This window comes from Arachis ipaensis, chromosome B6 (assembly GCF_059453495.1).
Source record: "Arachis ipaensis isolate K30076 ecotype BB chromosome B6, ASM5945349v1, whole genome shotgun sequence".
Classification (NCBI taxonomy): domain Eukaryota; kingdom Viridiplantae; phylum Streptophyta; class Magnoliopsida; order Fabales; family Fabaceae; genus Arachis; species Arachis ipaensis.
In genome coordinates, this window is record NC_142441.1 from 57013060 (window position 1) to 57035545 (window position 22486).

At 40.0% G+C, this 22486-nt stretch overlaps 2 non-coding genes across 2 annotated transcripts; one reads left to right on the forward strand and one right to left on the reverse strand.

Annotated features, from left to right (window-relative positions):
* Nucleotides 1–2999: 2999 nt before the first annotated feature.
* LOC148555695 (small nucleolar RNA R71) lies at nt 3000–3103 on the reverse strand. The gene has a single exon (XR_015887865.1). It is a non-coding gene; the product is annotated as a small nucleolar RNA R71 (small nucleolar RNA).
* Nucleotides 3104–12396: 9293 nt separating this feature from the next.
* On the forward strand, nt 12397–12500 carry LOC148555696 (small nucleolar RNA R71). Its single transcript, XR_015887697.1, has one exon. It is a non-coding gene; the product is annotated as a small nucleolar RNA R71 (small nucleolar RNA).
* Nucleotides 12501–22486: the final 9986 nt, after the last annotated feature.

Sequence of the window (22486 nt, forward strand, 5' to 3'; positions counted from 1 at the left end):
ATGACATTCCACCACTTTAACCTTACTTTTTACCTTAGATATAGCATGAGGACATGCTATTGTTTAAGTGTGGGGAGGTTGATAAAACCATATTTTATGATATATTTTGTGCTTAATTTGAGTGATTTATTCAATCTTTCACCCACTTATTCATATTAATTGCATGGTTTTACTTTCCCTCCCTTATTATGTGATGTATATGAAAAACATGTTTCCTATGCTTTAAAATTAATTATTTTAATTACCTTTATTTCCATTCGATGCCGTGATTAGTGTGTTGAGTAGTTTCAGATCTTCTAAGGCAGGAATGACTTAAAGGATGGAAAAGGAAACATAGAAAAATGGAAGGAAAGCACAAAACGGAGTTTCTAAAGAAACTGGCATCCACGCGATCGCATGGGCGACGCGGACGCATGCCAAGCGCGAATCAACAGCGACGCGGCTGCATGACTGACGCGACCGTGCGCCTTAAGCAAAACACATATGACGCGGCCGCATGACTGACGCGACCGCGTAACAAGAAAACCTCCGAATGACGCGACCGCATGACCCACGCGGACGCGTGACAGAGGTCACGCACCAGAAATTGCAGAAAACGCTCCCAGTGATTTCTGAAGCCCTTTTTGGCCCAAATCCAAGTCCAGAAGGCATAGACCAGAGGTTATAAAGTGTGGGAATGCATCCATTCAAAGAGAGCTCGCCAATTTAGTTACTTTCCATGATTTAGATCTAGTTTTGAGAGAGGTTCTCTCCTCTCTCTCTTAGGATTTAGGACTTCTCTTAGTTTTAGGAGTGACTCTCAATCCCAGGTTTAATGTTCCTTTGCTTTAGGCTTCTTTTTTACTTTTATTCATTCCATTACTTTAGTTGATTATTTACTTTTACCATTTAATTTATGAATTCTTCTATGTTTCAGATTATTTGAATTAATGCTAATTGAGGTATTTCAGTTTATTATTGCCTTCTTTATTTATGTCACCATTGCTTTCAATCTGAAGACATTTTTATTCCAGCAATTTTAATTTTTTTTCCTTTTTGGTCTTGGTTAAGAAAGCAGTAACTCAGGAGTTATCTTATCTCAACATAATTGATAACTGTTATCTTTGCCAATTGAACTGAACTTCAATAATCTCAACCCTTTCTTAGGAAATAAATAGGATTCGAAGATGAAACTAATTAGTCCCTTGACTTTCCTTTGCTTTAGTAAAGGTTAACTAAGTGGAATTAAGATTCAACTTTCATTGTTTTTTATAAGGATAACTAAATCTGAACTTCCAAATTCTCATACCATGCCAAAAGTTTATTTTACAGTTATTTATTTATTTTTAATTGCCATTTGACTTATTTGTCATACTTATTCCTCACTCTCAACCCCGATTTACAACCTTTATAGCCAATAATAAGAACATACTTCCCTGCAGTTCCTTGAGAAGACAACCCGAGGTTTGAATACTTCGGTTAACAATTTTAAAGGGGTTTGTTACTTGTGACAACCAAAACGTTTGTAAGAAAGGTTGATTGCTTGGTTTAGTAACTATACTTACAACGAGAGTTTGCTATAACCTCTAAACCATCAATCACCAAGCTCTTTCAGTGTCCTGCATATTTTTAATCTTCAAGTTATTCTTGATGATTTCCTTGCTCTGATCTTTAAATTCTCTTGTTTTGTGTGTTTTGTTGTTTCTCATATGCATTGTGAATTTGTTAGTGTCTCTAATATGAAAATTTCTAAGTTTGGTGTCTTGCATGCATTGTTTGTTTGATCTTAGTTTTCATGATTAGTTGCATTTTGATTGTTTCTCATCATTAAGAATTCAAAAAATTTTCAAAACCATATCTTTTTAAGTCAATAATACAGAGAATTGAAGATTTAGAACATTCAGTAGAGGAATTACATAGAAAAAGCTGGGCGTTCAAAACGCCCAGTGAGGAAAGAAAACTGGCGTTTAAACGCCCAGCCAGGTAGAAAACTGGTGTTTAAATGCCAGCCAGGGTACCTGGCTGGGCGTTAAACGCCAGAATGGATACCATTCTGTGCGTTTAACGCCAGGATGGCACAAGAGGTAAGATTTTGTTTTTAATTCAAATCTTTTTCAAATTTTCTTAATTTTTCAAAATCAAATCTTTTTCAAATCATATCTTTTCAATCACATCTTTTTCAAAAATCACTTAACTACTTTCTCAATTCTAATTTTCGAAAATCATCAATCAATTTTTCAAAATTTCTTCAAAAATCTTTTTAATTTATTTTCGAAAATTACTCCCCCCTCTAACATTTTCTATTTAAAGGACTAACACTCCTCCTCAATGTGAAATTTGAACCCTATCCCTCTTGATAAGTTCGAATTATCTCCTCTATACCTCCTTCTTCCATTCATCTTTTCCTCTGACACCTCAAGGAATCTCTATACTGAGACATAGAGGATTCCATACCTTCTTGTTCTCTTCTCTTTCATATGAGCAGGAGCAAGGACAAAGGCATTTTTGTTGAAGCTGATCCTGAACCTGAAAGGACCTTGAAGAGAAAGCTAAGAGAAGCTAAAGCACAACTCTCTGAAGAGGACCTAACAAAAATTTTCAAACAAGAAGAAACCATGGCAGCCGAAAATAACAACAATGCCAACAATGCAAGGAAGGTGCTTGGTGACTTTACTGTACCTACTCCTCACTTCTATGGGAGAAGCATCTCTATCCCTGCCATTGGAGCAAACAATTTTAAGCTTAAGCCTCAATTAGTTTCTCTAATGCAACAAAATTGCAAGTTTCATGGACTTCTATTAGAAGATCCTCATAAGTTCTTAGCTGAATTCTTGCAAATCTGTGATACTGTTAAGACCAATGGGGTTGACCCCGAGGTCTACAGACTTATGCTCTTCCCTTTTGCTGTAAGAGACAGAGCTCGGACATGGTTGGACTCACAACCTAAAGAAAGCCTGAACTCTTGGGAAAAGCTAGTCAATGCCTTCTTGGCAAAATTCTTTCCACCTCAAAAATTGAGTAAGCTTAGAGTGGAAGTCTAGACCTTCAGACAGAAGGAAGGTGAATCCCTCTATGAAGCTTGGGAAAGATACAAACAATTGATCAGAAGGTGTCCTTCTGACATACTTTCAGAATGGAGCATCATAGGTATCTTTTATGATGGTCTGTCTGAACTGTCTAAGACGTCATTGGACAGCTCTGCTGGGGGATCTCTTCACTTGAAGAAGACGCCTGTAGAAGCTCAGGAACTCATTGAAATGGTTGCAAATAACCTTTTCATGTACACTTCTGAAAGGAATCCTGTGAATAATTGGACAAATCAGAAGAAAGGAGTTCTTAAGATTGATACTCTGAATGCCATATTGGCTCAGAACAAAATATTGACTCAGCAAGTCAATATGATTTCTCAGAGTCTGTCTAGAATGCAAGCAGCAAAAGACAGTACCAAAGAAGCTTCATCTGAAGAAGAAGCTTATGATCCTGAGAACCCAACAATGGAAGAGGTGAATTACATGGGAGAACCCTATGGAAACACCTATAATCCTTCATGGAGAAATCATCCAAATCTGTCATGGAAGGACCAACAGAGGCCTCAACAAGGCTTCAACAACAGTAATGGTGGAAGAAATAGGTTTAGCAATAGCAAGCCATTTCCATCATCTTCTCAGTAACAGACAGAGAATTCTAGGCAGAGCCACTCTGACATAGCAACTGTAGTCTCTGATTTATCTAAGACCACTCAAAGTTTCATGTCTGAAACAAGGTCCCCCATTAGAAATTTGGAGGTACAAGTGGGTCAGCTGAGTAAGAAAGTTACTGAACTCTGATGCACGAAAAACTTGTCTCGTAACAAATTTCCATCGACAAGTGTACCGAATTTCGTCGTCAAGTAAAATCTCACAATAGAGTGAGGTCGAATCCCACAGAGATTGATTGATCAAGCAACTTTAATTAGAGGTGATGGTGTTTTTGCGGAAAACTGAATTTTCCAAAACACCCAAAACTCACCGGCAAGTGCACCGGGTCGTATCAAGTAATAATAACTCACGTGAGTGAGGTCGATCCCACAGGGATTGAAGGATTGAGCAATTTCAGTTTAGTGGTTGATTTAGTCAAGCGAATCAAGATTTGGTTGAGTGATTTGTAATTAACAGAATTTAAATTGCATGGAAAGTAAAGGGAATGGGTAAATTGCATGAAATTAAAGAGAACATAAAATAAAGTGCTGAATCTTAAAGAATAAGAAATTAAATGGCAGAAACTTAGAACGCAAGAAATGTAAATTGCAGAATCTTAAAGTGCAAGAAATGTAAATGGCTAGAATTGTAAAGGGAATTGGGAATTGGATTTGTAGAAATTAAACAAGGAAAAGAAAAATTCAACAAACAGGAATGTAAAAGATGGATTCAATCAAACTAGATCTTAACTGAAAATGAGAATAAGCTTGGAGTGACAACGAAACAAGGAAATTGAAATTGAAAGCTATGGATCTCAGGACTCAAGAGACTAGATAGCCAAGTCTAGATCTCACTGCCTTCCTAGATCCAGCAAGAACAATTGCAAAGGAAATAAAGAAATGTAAATTGCAGAAGAGTAGAAGCCGAAGCAGTTAACAGAAATGGAAATTCAATTATGCAGAAAATTAAACGAGATCTCAAGGTGAGATTGAAACAGAAGTTCTTCAATTCTCCACCCAAGATCCGAAACAAGAAAAGTAAAAAGTGCTCAAACAAGAACAAGGAAGAAGAGAGATCAATTCTCCTCCCTAATTCTCTTGAATTCTAAAAACAACCATGCAAAAATGTAAAGGTGAGCTCTCTGTAAGTGTTCTGAAAATTCTCTCAGGAAAAGCTCCCTGAAAAACTTAAATCCTAAGCTATTTATACACTTTCTTCAAATGGTCTTCAAGCCTTGAATTGGGCCTTTGCTCTTGATGGAATTGGGTTGATAAAGGCCTTGGTTGATTGCTCTTGGAGTTGGAGAAAGATCCATTGTGAACCGGGTTGAAATCATAAAAAGTTTGGGTAAAAGTTTGAGGCAAACTTTTACTCAAACTTTTTATACCAGATGGCTTCACTTGCTGCTACCAACGTTTGGGCTAAAGTTTGAGGTCAAACTTTTGCTCAAACGTTGGCCCCCTTGTGTATATGTGTGGTGCCAACGTTTGCCAAAAAGCTTGAGGCAAACGTTGGCGCAAACTTTTCTCCTCCAGGGTGTGCAAGTGTGGCGCCAACGTTTGCCAAAAAGTTTGAGGCAAACGTTGGCGCAAGATTTTCTCCTCCAGGGTGTTGGTTTTGTGATGCCAACATTTGCCAAAAAGTTTGAGGCAAACATTGGCTCAAGCTTTTCTCCCAAAAGTTTGAGCTAAAGTTTGAGGCAAACTTTTGCTCAAGCTTTTTTTCCTCTGGAGTGTTTTCAATTCTTCCAAAAGTTTGAGCTAAAGTTTGAGGCAAACTTTGGCTCAAGCTTTTTTCCTCTGGCATGTTTTCAACTCTTCTAAAAGTTTGAGCTAAAGTTTGAGGCAAACTTTGGCTCAAACTTTTTGTTCTCTCTTGCTCCTAGCCATTCCTTCTTCCTTCAACCTTCTTCAAAACTCTTTCCACCTATCATCAATCAATCAAAACAATCAAAGCTATGCCCCAAATCATGAGATTGTATTTCTTTCATAATATATGACAATTATAGCATAAAACCTCATGAAAGTGCATGAATTCATACATGGTTGATTGAATCAAAGGAAACATAGAAATCTACCCAATTGGCTTGCTTATGGCTTAAGAAAGTGCATAAATCAATTGAAAACAAGTAAAAAAGACTAGTGAAACTAGGCTAAGATGACTCGTCATCAAGAGGAATGTTCAAGTTGAGTGAATCAGAATTTGAGTTGAGAATTGCAGAAAATAAAATGGCGGGAAAGTAAATAACAGAAAAAGTAAATGCTAGAAATAAAGAGCTGAAAGTAAATGACAGAACGTAAATTGCAGAATTGTAAATGGGAATGGGGTAATTGCTCATAAAAGTAAATGACAGAAACTAAAGAGAATGGGTAAGATCAGAAATGGGGAGTTCATTGGGCTCAGGAGATGTTGCATTCTCCGGATCAATTTCATTTTCATCTCTTCCTCAATCAATGCATTCATTGATCTCCTTGGCAATCTTAAGTGATCGAATTACAATTCCTTGTAATTCAATCTCTCAAATCTTGATCAATAGCCAATTCCTTGGTCAATTGCTCATGAGAAGAGATGAAGTATGGTCACTGATTATACCACATGCATTTCCCAAATCAAGTATTGAGAGGATTATAGTCACATATCCATCCAAACCCAATTTGGTCCAACATGAGAAAGCATTTCTAGCATGATCTCTTCCTTCCTCTTTCAAGGTTCAGAAGAGATTCAAGTTTGAATAGCTTCTTTTCCAAGAAAACTATCCAATTGGATGAAGATCGAAAGCTTTCAAGTAAAATCAAGAAAATAGATAGAAGAAGAATAATGAAAACTAATATTGTTCCATCAAATTACAACAGAGCTCCCTAACCCAATGAAAGGGGTTTAGTTGTTCATAGCTCTGGAAAATAAAAGCAAAGATGGAGAATACATCATGAAAACAAAACTAGAAGTGCAGAGAATGGCAAATTAGAGAGAGTAGTTTTTCCCCCAATTTCTTCTTTTTTTTTCATCAATTCAAAGCTACCCCTATATATACTACTCTTCTGATCTTCTAGTTGGCTCTTCAAGTCTTGGGTATGGGCCTTTGGATCTTGAGTTTGAAGTAGTTATCTTCTTCATTGGGCTTAGCTTTACTTGCAGAGAGAAAGTGTGAAGTGGGCAGAGACTTTAGCTCAAGACGTTAGTGGTGTTAACGTTAAGTGAAAATGTGGGTTCGAGAACGTTAGTGACAATCACCTTTTTCACTAACGTTCCTTACTCAAGATAGAGCCACGTTAACCTCGACGTTAGTAGCACAAACGTTGCCACTAACGTTGCCTCTTGGTCCTTCGCACACGTTATTGGGACTTACCTTTCCCAATAACGTTGAAAAGCTTCCCCCTTTCTTACGTTAGAGTCCACGTTAACTTAGTTAATGTGGCTCTTAACGTTAGCTTGCCAACCTTCGAGAACGTTAGTGACACTTACCTTTGTCACGAACATTCCAATGTGCCCCTATCTCCCACGTTAGAATCCACGTTAACTAGGTTAACGTGGCCTCTAACGTAGCAATGCTAGCCATCTTCCAACGTTAGTGACAAAGGTAAGTGTCACTAACGTTGGCTCCATTTTCTTTCCTCCACGTTAGAGTTCACGTTAACTTAGTTAACGTGACTCTTAACGTGGGCTATGATGGCTTCGAAGACATTATTGGCGATTACTTTTCTCATTAACTTTGTAAGCTAGCTCCTATTCCTACATTAGAAGTCACGTTAGTGAGACTAACGTGGCTGCTAACGTGGTTCTTCCTTACTTCCTTTGTCCTGAAATCAAGCAATAAAGTGCATCAAAGTTCTAGTCCAAGTCATGGGAGATGCAACATCCAATTTGTCATTAATTTCATGCAAAATCCTCATGAAATCATGTAAGGTGCACCATGTATGCTTGAATCAAGATGTAAGTGAATATCTACCCAAAACTAGCTTATTTTCTAAGAAAATGCATGAAATTATGCTAAAAATAGTAAAGAAAAGGTCAGTGAAAGTAGCCAAAATGCCCTGGCATCACAACACCAAACTTAAAGCTTGCTTGTCCCTAAGCAAGTACTGGAACAAGAGAATGATGAATGGAATGCCAAGAGAAATGAGTCATTCTTGTGGAGGTCATGTCCCTGGTTTTATGGTGGTTTCATGCATAGCCACTTAGGTTCATTCCTGGCTTTCAGACCTTTATCATGTCCTAGAATACTCACTGTGATTGCATCCCATGAGACTTTTATTCATTGATCCTTTTGTTGTCATTTTAGGGCTTATTTGTGTTCTTAAGCTAAGTGATCTGTAAGGGGGAAACTCTTTAAAATAAGCTTTCAGCCAACACTCCCGAACCAGTTGGTTCAAGGTGCTAGGTGTTGAAGCACCCCTAAGGACTTACTTCCTCAAGTCTCTCCCCCATACATACACACCACAGGCACATGGTTTGTTTATTTTCTTTCTTGAGACCTTGGTGTCCAGCACCTCTTTGGGTTACTAAATGCTCTGTAGTGAGGGTTACTCTTGATAGTGGACTTTTAGCTGATAATCCCGAGTTAGTTAACCCAAGTTACCAAGTGATAAGGCAAACCTAAGAGCTTATTCATCCAAGTAAATCCCTCACACAGGAACACCACAGACACATGCTTCAAGATTAAAACCATTGGTGCCTAGCCTTATTGCTTACTCTTTTTCTTTTATTTTTCCACTTTCATTTTTCTTTTCCCCTTTTTCTTATTAGGATCTTGTTATTTAGCTAGTCTCATGGGGTGTGTTCAAAGCATAGTATTCATGACAGATAGTTGCCTTCCCACCTTGTGGTTGAACCAACTTAGCTAACTTATGATCACACCATAAACTCATGAACTTACTCCATAGTATGAACTCCACTTTGGTCTTTTGTAAACACTCATTCTCTTTTTATTTGATTTAAAGGAACAAGCATACAAGTAAGCCTAGTGATGATGCAGTGACATAAAGACTAGCAAGCATGGACCTCTTCAACACAAAACTTAAAAGACAAAATAAAAAAAGTTCAAACTAACATGGAAGCAAGTTCTATTTCATACAAGATCTTCCTTATTTAAAGCATAGAGAAAGATGGACCAAAGAAGGAACTCCACCACCTTTTACTCGTGTGGTTGCCCATGCTCTCTTCCTTGTTTGTTCTCTTTGTGTCCTCTTGCATTTCCTCACATTCGTGCCAATCTTGCTTGCTTCCAATCCTCAAGTGCCTTCCTTACTGATTCATGACTCTCTTCCACCTTTTGTCTTTCTTCTCGTGCTAATTCATCCCTCATTTCTTCGTACCTTGTAATTCCTGGATGCAATATAGGCAGCTGTCCCACTAAGTAACCGAGCCTGGCTTGAGTGTTTATATGATGCCCAATCTCGCTCAGGTAAACTCCTTCTGCGAATGCCCTTTGCTCGTCCAGTAGTTCTGCCCATTCTATTTGTCTTTGATGTATCTCATGTATGTGTGCACCTTGATGTGCTTGGATGTTGATTAGCATCTGGATGGATTGTTGTTGTTCATTTTGCCTTTGTTCCATCCTGTGGAATGTTTCACTCCATTGTTGTCCTTGACTCAGTTGTTGCTCCATCATTTGCTTTTGCCACTCCCCTTGTTCAGTCATCCATCTTGAGAGTGATTCCTCTTGCTGCCCCATCATCTGTAGTTGAAGCTCTTTTTGTGCTCCTTGGCTTTCCAAATATTGTCGAGATAGGCCATCAATAGCTTCCTGCAGTTGGTGCATATACAAGGTGACTGGTGCTTGCCCTTCTAAGACTTGTCCTTCTACTACTTGAGGGGCTGGCCTCTTCCTTTGCTTCCGTTAAGGCAGGGGGGATGCGGTAGCATGCATTCGTTGAACGGTTATTGGAATGCCCTCTTTTATCCACACGGGGTCCTCATCTTGAAACACCACCCCAGCTTTCTTGCACAGTCGGTAAATAGTGCTGGGGTAACCTAACGTTCCTCTTGAGTCGCTTTTCTCTGCCATTTTTCTAATGCCTTCTGGTATGAGTTCATGAACCTTGATCTATCCTCCTTTGAGTATACAATGCACCATTGTGGCTCTCTTGAGATTCACCTCCGAGTTGTTCCCTGCTGGGAGGATGGACCTCTTTACAATTTCGAACCACCCTTTTGCTTCTGGGGTGAGATCTGCTCTCTTGATGAACCTTGGTCTCCTATCCGCATATCTTTCCCAGTCAGCTCCTGGTACACAAATATCTTGCACAATCTGGTCATGATTGGGGTTGTTGTCTATTCTTGAATGATAACTCTCTTCTTCAAACGGTATAAACCGTAGCTTTAATGCCCTCATGACACTCATGGGACCGAAATCCACAATCTTTCCTCTCACAAAGCTCCAAGACTAGCATGCTCTGAGTTGCATCCAGGCTTTCTTGGCATGCTTTGAACACCAAACTTGTTCTTCACTATATACTGCATAATAAGGATTTCACCAAGTGTTTGTCGAGTTTGGGTTGGAATTTATGAATATTGACTTATTCACTATTAAAAGCATATAAAACATGGGTCGCCTCCCATGAAGCGCTTCTTTAGCGTCACTAGCTTGACGTTTCTCCTTCATCAGGGAGGTTGATAATGCTTCAAGTCCTCCCCTATTGCCTTGGACTTATATCCATTGGTTGTATCAATGATCTCTACATGTTCCAAGGAGAGAACTCTATTGATAGTGAAGACCTTAGGTAACTGAGATGGTACAGTGGGGAGATTAGGAGGGATATCTGGGAAGTAAGCTGAGATCACTTTATCTCCTGGAGAGAAGTCCTCGGTAGGGATCTTCTTGTTCCTCCACCTCCTTGGTACCTTCTTCTTTATTCCTTTTGATGTTGCCTTGCTCTTTGTGACTTCTTCTTCTAAGGGAATTTTGTTGTTGTCTTCACATGTCTCTGGTGGTTTAGGTTCCTCCAGCTTTTCCTTGAGCTGTGACAACTGCTTATTTCCTTGTTCATCAAACAAGGACTTTCTCAGCTGGGCTGGTTGTGCTTCAGTGCTTGCTTCCTCTTTTAGTATCTCATTATGATCTTTGCTTGGTTCTTTGTTCTCTTGGTCTGCTTCTTGTGAGAGTTTGAAGACATTAAAGCTGAGTCGTTCATCATGGATCCTCAATATTAGCTCCACTCATTCCACATCTATGAGTGCTCTGGCTATAGCTAGGAATGGTCTTCCCAATATGATTGGGTGGGTGTGACTCTCTTCCATGTCCAGGATGACAAAGTCTGTGGGAAGGAAGTATTTCCCAACCTTTACCAACAGATTTTCCACCACGCCTATTGCTTGTTTTTTAGTTTTGTCTGCTAGCCTGATGACTACATCTGTGGGCATTATCTCATTGATCTGCAGCCTCTTCACCAGGGATAAGGGCATTAAGTTGATGCTTGCTCCCAAATCACAGAGTGCTCTATCAAACATTGTTTCTCCTATGGCACAGGGGATGTGAAAAATCCCTGGGTCCTTTCTTTTTGTAGGCAACTCTGGTTGAATGAGGGCGCTGCACTCCTTGTTCATTACTATAGTTTGGCCTCCTTTGTGTGAGCTTTTCCTGGGAAGCAGTTCCTTCATATGCTTGATATATGCAGGGATTTGTTGGATGGTCTTGATGAATGGTATGTTGACATACAGAGATACAAACAAGTCAAGAAATCTTGAGTATATTCTCTTCTCAACAGCACCATTGAGTCGTTGGGGAAAGGGTGTATAAAGTCTCAGCAACTCCTGTTGTGAGAGTTCTGGTTCTTGGTGATCTTTTTCCTCCTTCTCTGTTGAGGTATCTCCAGGTTGTTCTACCGACTTGTTTGGCTTGTCCTCAGTCTCCTTATCACTTATAGTGACCATCTTGCAATCTTCCCATCTTACTTTCTTTGTTTTACCTCTCGGATTCTTCTCTGTGTCACTTGGGAATCCATATGTAGGTTTGGGAATTTGCTCAGAGAGATACCCCACTTGGGATTCCAACCTATTGATTGTGTCTCCCTGGTTCTTGAAATTGGCTCGCACTTCCTCCTTGAATACCTTCTTGTCTTGAATCTCTTTGCCTATGCCTTCAAGTAGATTCTCAATCCTTGAGAGTCTGTCATCAAATGATGGTAGATTGGGATTAGAGGTGGAAGGATGAGGAGGGTTATTTTGGCCTTGGTAAAGGTTTTGAGAGGGTTGGTTATGTGGGTGCTGATATGGTCTAGATGTGAAATGTTGGTGGGCTGCATTGTTGTTGGGATTTGAACGTCTTTGATCTAGGCCTTGGTCTTGTTGATTTCCCCACCCAAAGTTTGGGTGATTCCTCCATCCAGGGTTATAGGTCTTAGAGTATGGATTATGGTTTTGCCTAGGTGAATTCCCAATGTAGTTGGCTTGCTCCTGACTACCCTCTGCTTCTTCATTCACTCCTTCTTGGGTTGTTGATGAAGTAGTGATTACTGCTACTTGGTTCCTCTCTATCTTCTTGGTGAGGTCAGCCATCTGCTGGGTAATGAGCTTGTTTTGGGACAGTAGAGCATCTACATTGTTTAGCTCCATTACTCCTCTACTGTTGCCTCTTTCAGAAGTAGAGAAATAATCATTCTCTGCTACTGTTTCAATGACATCTATGGCTTCCTCAATGGTCTTCTTCTAGTTCAAAGATCCTCCGGATGAATGGTTTACTGCCTTCTTTGATTCATATGACAGGCCTTCATAGAAAATGTGCAGCTGCACCCATTCGTTGAACATGTCAGGTGGACACCTCCTTGTCAGGTCCTTAAACCTCTCCCATGCTTCATAAAGAGTCTCACCATCTTGTTGCCTGAAAGTTTGGACCTCAGCTCTCAGCCTATTGATTCGTTGAGGAGGGTAAAATCTTGCTAAGAATTTGTTCACCACATCTTCCCAGGTTGTCAAGCTCTCCTTCGGGAAAGACTCCAGCCACTTGGCTGCCTTATCCTTGAGTGAGAATAGAAATAAGAGCAGTCTTTAGGCGTCAGGATGAACACCATTAGACTTCACTATGTCACATATTCTCAGGAAGGTGGTTAGATGTTGATTGGGGTCTTCTTGGACACTTCCTCCAAACGAACAGTTGTTCTGAACAAGGGTGATGAGCTGTGGTTTTAGTTCAAAATTGTTGGCATGGATGGTTGGCTTTTGAATGCTACTTCCATAGTTTCCTGGGTTTGGATTGATGTAAGAGCCTAAAACTCTTCTATCCTCCCCAGCATGATTTGCTCGACCTCCTCCGCCATGGTTGTGAGCCTCTTCTTCATGATGGTTTTCCATGTTTTCTTCCATGTTTGGTTCAAAGTATTCCTCCTCTTCCTCGGCACCAACCACTCTTTTTCCTCTTGCTTCCCTCCTTAATCTAAAGAAGGTTCTCTCAGGTTCAGAATCAAAGGAAGTTGAAGCCCCGCTTCTTCTCCCTGTCATACAACCAACAAAGTACAAGCAAGGAAAATAAATGCAGAAAGTATTCTGTTAGAGTTACTGTTAGTGTGAGTGATGCAATATATCAAACAGTTAGCGGGTTAGTGAACTGAATTGTAAATAACAAAAAAAATTGAAAAAGTAGGGGGAAGGGAGAAATTAACCAGAACTGAAAGTAAATTACTCAAACAGAAAATTAAATCAAACAAAACAAAAATGCTCAATCTAGTTATCTTCCAATTTAATCATTGTTGATGCATAATCAATCCCTGGCAACAGCGCCATAAACTTGATGCAGGGAAAACTTGTCTCGTAATAAATTTCCTTCGGCAAGTGTACCGAATTTCGTCATCAAGTAAAAACTCACAATAGAGTGAGGTCGAATCCCACAGAGATTGATTGATCAAGCAACTTTAATTAGAGGAATGTTCTAGTTGAGCGAATCAGAATTTGAGTTAAGAATTGCAGAAAATAAAATGGTGGGAAAGTAAATAACAGAAAAAGTAAATGCTCGAAATAAAGAGCTGAAAGTAAATGACAGAAAGTAAATTGCAGAATTGTAAATGGGAATGGGGTAATTGCTCATAAAAGTAAATGACAAAAACTAAAGAAAATGGGTAAGATCAGAAATGGGGAGTTCATTGGGCTCAGGAGATGTTGCATTCTCCGGATCAATTTCATTTTCATCTCTTCCTCAATCAATGCATTCATTGATCTCCTTGGCAATCTTAAGTGATCGAATTACAATTCCTTGTAATTCAATCTCTCAAATCTTGATCAATAGCCAATTCCTTGGTCAATTGCTCATGAGAAGAGATGAAGTATGGTCACTGATTATACCACATGCATTTACCAAATCAAGTATTGAGAGGATTATAATCACATATCCATCCAAACCCAATTCGGTCCAGCATGAGAAAGCATTTCTAGCATGATCTCTTCCTTCCTCTTTCAAGGTTCAGAAGAGATCCAAGTTTGAATAGCTTATTTTCCAAGATAACTATCCAATTGGATGAAGATCGAAAGCTTTCAAGTAAAATCAAGAAAATAGATAGAAGAAGAATAATGAAAACTAGTATTGATCCATCAAATTACAACAGAGCTCCCTAACCCAATGAAAGGGGTTTAGTTGTTCATAGCTCTGGAAAATAAAAGCAAAGATGGAGAATACATCATGAAAACAAAACTAGAAGTACAGAGAATGGCAAAATACAAAGAGTAGTTTTTCCCCCAATTTCCTCTTTTTTTTTCATCAATTCAAAGCTACCCCTATATATACTACTCTTCTGATCTTCTAGTTGGCTCTTCAAGTCTTGGGTATGGGCCTTTGGAGAGAGAAGTGTGAAGTGGGCAGGGACTTTACCTCAGGACGTTAGTGGTGTTAACGTTAAGTGAAAATGTGGGTTTGAGAACGTTAGTGACAATCACCTTTTTCACTAATGTTCCTTACCCAAGTTAGAGCCACGTTAACCTCAACGTTAGTGGCACAAACGTTGCCACTAACATTGCCTCTTGGTCCTTCGCACACGTTATTGGGACTTACCTTTCCCAATAACGTTGAAAAGCCTCCCCCTTTCTTACGTTAGAGTCCACGTTAACTTAGTTAACGTGGCTCTTAACGTTAGCTTGCCAACCTTCGAGAACGTTAGTGACACTTACCTTTGTCACTAACATTCCAATGTGCCCCTATCTCCCACGATAGAATCCATGTTAACTAGGTTAACGTGGCCTCTAACGTAGCAATGCTAGCCATCTTCCAACATTAGTGACAAAGGTGAATGTCACTAACGTTGGCTCATCATCTCTCTTCCTCACGTTGGCTTCCACGTTAACTAAGTTAACGTGGGAGTTAACGTGGCTCATTGTGGCTTGTGTGGTTCATTCCAACATTAGTGACAAAGTTAGGTTTCACTAACGTTGGCGATCATATACTTTCTCCACGTTGGCTTCCACGTTAACTAAGTTAACATGGAAGTTAACGTGGCTTGTGGAGGCTTGGCCAACGTTAGTGACAAAGGTGAATGTCACTAACGTTGGCTTCTCTTTTGCTTCTTAACGTTAGAAGCCACGTTAACTAAGTTAACGTGGCAACTAACGTGGCCACTTATGAGCTTGGCCCAACGTTAACTTAGTTAACGTGACTCTTAACGTGGGCTATGATGGCTTCGAGGACGTTATTGGCGATTACTTTTCTCATCAACTTTGTAAGCTAGCTCCCATTCCTACGTTAGAAGTCACGTTAGTGAGACTAACGTGGCTGCTAACGTGGTTCTTCCTTACTTCCTTTGTCCTGAAATCAAGCAATAAAGTGCATCAAAGTTCTAGTCCAAGTCATGGGAGATGCAACATCCAATTTGTCATTAATTTCATGCAAAATCCTCATGAAATCATGTAAGGTTCACCATGTATGCTTGAATCAAGATGTAAGTGAATATCTACCCAAAACTAGCTTATTTTCTAAGGAAATGCATGAAACTATCCTAAAAACAGTAAAGAAAAGGTCAGTGAAACTGGCCAAAATGCCCTGGCATCAAACTCCCTCCTAGTACTCTCCCAAACAATACAAAAGAGAACCCAAAGTGAGAGTGCAAGGCCATAAACACGTCCCACATGGCCGAACCTAGAGAGGAGGAAGAGGCAATGATTTCCACTGAGAAAGACCTCAATGGACGTCCACTGGCCTCCAAGGAGTTCCCTGATGAGGAACCATGGGAATCTGAGGCTCATACAGAGACCATAGAGATTCCATTGAATTTACTTCTACCATTCATGAGCTCTGATGAGTATTCTTCCTCTGAAGAGGATGAAGATGTTACTGAAGAGCAAGTTGCTAAGTACCTTGGAGCAATCATGAAGCTAAATGCCAAGTTATTTGGTGATGAGACTTGGGAGGATGAACCCCCCTTGCTCACCAAAGAACTGGATGACTTGACTAGACAGAGATTACCTCAGAAGAAACAGGATCCTGGAAAGTTCTCAATACCTTGTATCATAGGCACCATGACATTTGAGAAGGCTCTGTGTGACCTGGGGTCAAGTATAAACCCCATGCCACTTTCCGTAATGGAAAAGCTAGGGATCTTTGAGGTACAAGCTGCATGAATCTGACTAGAGATGGTAGATAATTCAAGAAAACAGGCTTATGGACTTGTAGAGGATGTCTTGGTAAAGGTTGAAGGCCACTACATCCCTGCTGATTTCATAATCCTAGACACTGGGAAGTGTATGGATGAATCCATCATCCTTGGCAGACCCTTCCTAGCCACAGCAAAAGCTGTGATTGATGTTGACAGAGGAGAATTGTTCCTTCAAGTGAATGAGGACTCCCTTGTGTTTAAGACTCAAGGATCTTCCTCTATAACCCTGGAGAGGAAGCATGAAAAGCTTCTCTCAATGCAGAGTCAAATAGAGACCCCACATTCAAATTCTAAGTTTGGTGTTGGGAGGCCATCATCATGCTCTGAGTATCTGTGAGGCTCCATGAGAGCCCACTGTCAAGCTATTGACATTAAAAAACGCTTGTTGAGAGGCAACCCAATATTATTTAACTATATCTATTTATTTTCCATTGTTATTATATGTTTTCTATAGGTTGATGATCATGTGAAGTCACAAAAACAACTGAAAAAGCAAAAATAGAATGAAAAATAGTATTAAAAATAGCACACCCTGGAGGAGAAGCCTACTGGAGTTTAAACGCCAGTAAGGGTAGCAGAATGGGCGTTAAACGCCCAGTCTGGCACCATTCTGGGCGTTTAACGCCAGAAAGGGGCACAAAGCTGGCGTTTAACACCAGAAAAGGGCATAGAGCTGGCGTTAAACGCCAGAAATGGGCAGCAACCTGGCGTTTAACGCCAGGATTGGCACAGGAAGGGACGTTTACATGCCAACATGGTGCAGGGATGAGAAATCCTTGACACCTCAGGATCTGTGGACCCCACAGGATCCCCACCTACCTTAACTCTCTCTCTCTTCTTTACACTTCCCATAACACCCTTCCCCAAATACCCTTCACCAATTACCTCAATACCTCTTCCCCAAAAACCCCTCACCTATCTAAACCTACGCTGTTCTCCATAATCTCTTCACCAATCCACATCCATCCATCATAAAACCCCACCTACCTCACCATTCAAATTCAAACCACTTTCCCTCCCAAACCCACCCATACATGGCCGAACCCTACCCCTCTCTCCACTCCTATATAAACCCATCTTAACTCCTTCATTTTCACACACCATACACCCTACTTACCTCCCTTGGCTGAAACACTATATCCCCCTCAATCTCCTCTAATTTCTTCTTCTTCTACTCTTTTCATTCTTCTTTTGCTCAAGGACGAGCAAACCTTCTAAGTTTGGTGTGGTAAAAGTGTTGCTTTTTGTTTTTCCATAACAATCTATGGTACCAAAGGCCGGAGAAACCTCTAGAAAAAGGAAAGGGAAGGCAAAAGCTTCCACCTCCGAGTCATGGGAGATGGAGAGATTCATCTCAAGGGTGCATCAAGACCACTTCTATGAAGTTGTGGCCAAGAAGAAGGTGATTCCGAGGCCCCCTTCAAGCTCAAAAAGGGTGAATATCCGGAGATCTGACATGAGATCCAAAGAAGAGATTGGGAAATTCTTACCAACCCCATTCAACAAGTCGGGATTTTAATGGTTCAAGAGTTCTATGTCAATGCATGGATCACCAAGAACCATGATCAAAGTGTGAACCCGGACCCAAAGAATTGACATAGAGGAAGACATCCTCATTGATGAGGACAAACCCATCACTAAGAAAAGGATGGAGCAAACAAGAGAGCTCACTCATGAACCTCACCAAGAGCATGAGGAAATTCCTCATCATGAAGTCCCTGAGATGCTTCAAGGGATGCATTTTCCTCCACAAAACTATTGGGAGCAAATCAACACCTCCCTAGGAGAATTAAGTTCCAATATGGGACAACTAAGGGTGGAGCACCAAGAGCATTCCATCATCCTCCATGAAATTAGAGAAGACCAAAGAATCATGAGGGAGGAGCAACAAAGGCAAGGAAGAGATATTAAGGAGCTCAAATACTCCATAAGATCTTCAAGAGAAAGAACAAGCCGCCATCACTAAGGTGGACCCGTTCTTTAATTTCCTTGTTCTTTATTTTCTATTTTTCAAATTTTTATGCTTTATGTTTATCTATGTTTGTGTCTTATTACATGATCGTTAGTATCTAGTATCTATGCCTTAAAGCTATGAATGTCCTATGAATCCATCACCTTTCTAAAATAAAAAGTGTTTTTAATTGCTAAAAGAAAAAGAAGTACATGAATTTCGAATTTTAAAACAGATTAATTATTTTGATGTGGTGGCAATACTTTTTGTTTTTCTAAATGAATGCTTGAACAGTGCATATTTTTGAATTTTTTGTTCATGAATGTTAAAATTTTTGGCTCTTGAAAGAATGATAAAAAAGGAGAAATGCTATTGATAATCTGAAAAATCATGAAATTGATTCTTGAAGCAAGAAAAGCAGTGAAAAGCTTACAAAAAAAAAGAGGCAAAAAAAAAAAGAAAGAGAAGAAAAAAGAGAAAGAAAAAGCAAGCAGAAAAAGCCAATAGCCCTTTAAACCAAAAGGTAAGGGTAAAATATAAAAGGATCCAAGGCTTTGAGCATCAGTGGATAGGAGGGCCCACAGGAATAAAATCCTGGCCTAAGCGGCTAAACCAAGCTGTCCCTAACTATGTGCTTGTGGCGTGAAGGTGTTAAGTGAAAAGCTTGAGACTGAGCGGTTAAAGTCGTGGTCCAAAGCAAAAAGAGTGTGCATAAGAGCTTTGGACACCGCTAATTGGGGACTTTAGCAAAGCTGAGTCACAATCTGAAAAGGTTAACCCAGTTATGTGTCTGTGGCATTTATGTATCCGGTGGTAATACTGGAAAACAAAATGCTTAGGGTCACGGCCAAGACTCATAAAGTAATTGTGTTCAAGAATCAACATACTGTACTAGGAGAATCAATAACACTATCTGAATTCTGAGTTCCTATAGATGCCAATCATTCTAAACTTCAAAGGATAAAGTGAGATGCTAAAACTGTTCAGAAGCAAAAAGCTAATAGCCCCCTCATCTAATTAAGACTGGTCTTCATAGATATTTTCGGAATTTATCGTATATTCTCTTCTTTTTATCCTACTTTGTTTTTCAGTTGCTTGGGGACAAGCAACAATTTAAGTTTGGTGTTGTGATGAGCGGATAATTTATACGCTTTTTGACCTTGTTTTTAGGTAGTTTTTAGTATGTTTTAGTTACTTTTTATTATATTTTTATTAGTTTTTAAATAAAAATCGCATTTTTGGACTTTACTATGAGTTTGTGTGTTTTTCTGTGATTTCAGGTATTTTCTGACTAAAATTAAGGGACCTCAGCAAAAAACTGATTCAGAGACTGAAAAAGGACTGCAGATGCTGCTGGATTCTAGCCTCCCTGCACTCGAAGTATATTTTCTGGAGCTACAGAAGCCCAATTGGTGCGCTCTCAATTGCGTTGGAAAGTAGATATCCTAGCTTTCCAGCAATATATAATAGTCCATACTTTGCCCGAGATTTGATGGCCCAAACCGGCGTTCCAAGTAAGCATAAAAATTCTGGCGTCAAAACGCCAGAACTGGCATAAAAACTGGAGTTAAACGCCCAAACTGGCACAAAAGCTGGCGTTTAACTCCAAGAAAAGTCTCTACATGTGAAAGGTTCAATGCTCAGCCCAAGCACACACCAAGTGGGCCCCGAAGAAGATTTCTGCATTAATTACTTATTCTGTAACCCTAGGCTACTAGTTCTCTATAAATAGGATCTTTTGCTATTGTATTTTCATCCTTGAATCATACTTTGGATCTTGGTTTTTCTGGTTCCCCCTCTGGGGCCGAAGCCAATGAACACCATTATCACTTTTGTATTTTCAACGGTGGAGTTTCTACACACTATAGATTAAGGTGTGGAGCTTTGCTGTTCTTCATGAATTGATGCAATTACTACTATTTTTCTACTCAATTCAGGCCTACTTCTTCTCCAAGATATACTCTCGTACTTAATTCAGTTAAGTCAGAATGAAGGGGTGACTCGTGACAATCACCCAATCTTCGTTACTCGCTTAGCTGGTGCAAAGAAATTGTGATGTCCAGGCTCAAACAATCCCTGGCAACGTGATCAACTTGGTGCGCTGATCTCAATACATAATTGTCACAACTTCGATACAACTAACCAGCAAGTGCACTGGGTCGTCCAAGTAATACCTTACGTGAGTAAGGGTCGAATCCCACGGAGATTGTTGGTATGAAGCAAGCTATGGTCACCTTGTAGATCTCAGTCAGGCAGATATAAAGTGATAATGGTGTTTTCGAATATTATATAATAAAATAGGGATAGAGATACTTATGTAAATCATTGGTAGGAATTTCAGATAAGCGAATGGAGATGCTTTTCGTTCCTCTGAACCTCTGCTTTCCTGCTGTCTTCATCCAATCAGTCTTACTCCTTTCCATGGCTGGCTGTATGCAAGGGCATCACCGTTGTCAGTGGCTACATCCCCTCCTCTCAGTGAATAATATGCTCACGCACCCTGTCACGGCACGGCTATTCATCTGTCGGTTCTCTATGATGCTGGAATAGGATTCACCCTCCTTTTGCGTCTGTCACTAACGCCCAGCACTCGCGAGTTTGAAGCTCGTCACAGTCATTCAATCATTGAATCCTACTCGGAATACCACAGACAAGGTTTAGACTTTCCGGATTCTCTTGAATTCCGCCATCATTCTAGCTTACGCCACGAAGATTCTGGTTAGGAGATCTAAGAGATACTCATTCTAGCTTATTTCATGTAGAACAGAAGTGTTTGTCAGGCACGCGTTCATAATGGAGAAGGATGATGAGCGTCACACATAATCATCACCTTCATCACGTTCTTGGGTGCGAATGGATATCTTAGAAGCGAAATAAGAAGAATTGAATAGAAAACAGTAGTACTTTGCATTAATCTTTGAGGAACAGCAGAGCTCCACACCTTAATCTATGGAGTGTAGAAACTCTACCGTATGAAAATACATAAGTGAAGGTCCAGGCATGGCCGAGATGGCCAGCCCCCTAAAGCGTGATCAATAGTCTCCTAAGATGAACAATGGATTAAAACTGAGACCAAAGATGGTCTAAAAGACGCCTAATACAATAGTAAGAGGTCCTATTTATAATAAACTAGCTACTAGGGTTTACATGAGTAAGTAATTGATGCATAAATTCACTTCCAGGGCCCACTTGGTGTGTGTTTGGGCTGAGCCTGAGTGTTGCACGTGCAGAGGCCGTTTGTGGAGTTGAACGCCAGTTTCTGTGCCAGTTTGGGCGTTCAACTCTGGTTTTGGATCCTTTTCTGGCGCTGGACGCCAGATTTGGGCAGAAGGCTGGCGTTGAACGCCAGTTTACGTCGTCAATTCTTGGCCAAAGTGTGGACTATTATATATTGCTGGAAAGCCCTGGATGTCTACTTTCCAATGCAATTGGAAGCGCGCCATTTCGAGTTCTGTAGCTCCAGAAAAATCCACTTTGAGTGCAGGGAGGTCAGAATCCAACAGCATCAGCAGTCCTTTTTCAACCTCTGAATCTGATTTCTGCTCAAGTCCCTCAATTTCAGCCAGAAAATACCTGAAATCACAGAAAAACACACAAACTCATAGTAAAGTCCAGAAATGTGAATTTAACATAAAAACTAATGAAAACATCCCTAAAAGTAACTAGATCCTACTAAAAACATGCTAAAAACAATGCCAAAAAGCGTATAAATTATCCGCTCATCACAACACCAAACTTAAATTGTTGCTTGTCCCCAAGCAACTGAAAATCAAATAGGATAAAAAGAAGAGAATATACTATAAATTCCAAACTATCAATGAAACAGAGCTTCAATCATATGAGCGGGACTTATAGCTTTTTGCCTCTTGAATAGTTTTGGCATCTCACTTTATCCATTGAGGTTCAGAATGATTGGCATCTATAGGAACTTCAGATTTCGAATAGTGTTATTGACTCTTCTAGTTCAGTATGATGATTCTTGAACACAGCTTCTTTATGAGTCTTGGCCGTGGCCCTAAGCACTTTGTTTTCCAGTATTACCACCGGATACATAAATGCCACAGACACATAATTGGGTGAACCTTTTCAGATTGTGACTCAGCTTTGCTAAAGTCCTCAATTAGAGGTGTCCAGGGTTCTTAAGCACACTCTTTATTTTTGCTTTGGACCTTGACTTTAACCGCTCAGTCTCAAGTTTTCACTTGATACTTACACGCCACAAGCACATGGTTAGGGACCGCTTGGTTTAGCCGCTTAGACCAGGATTTTATTCCTTTAGGCCCCTCCTATCCACTGATGCTCAAAGCCTTGGG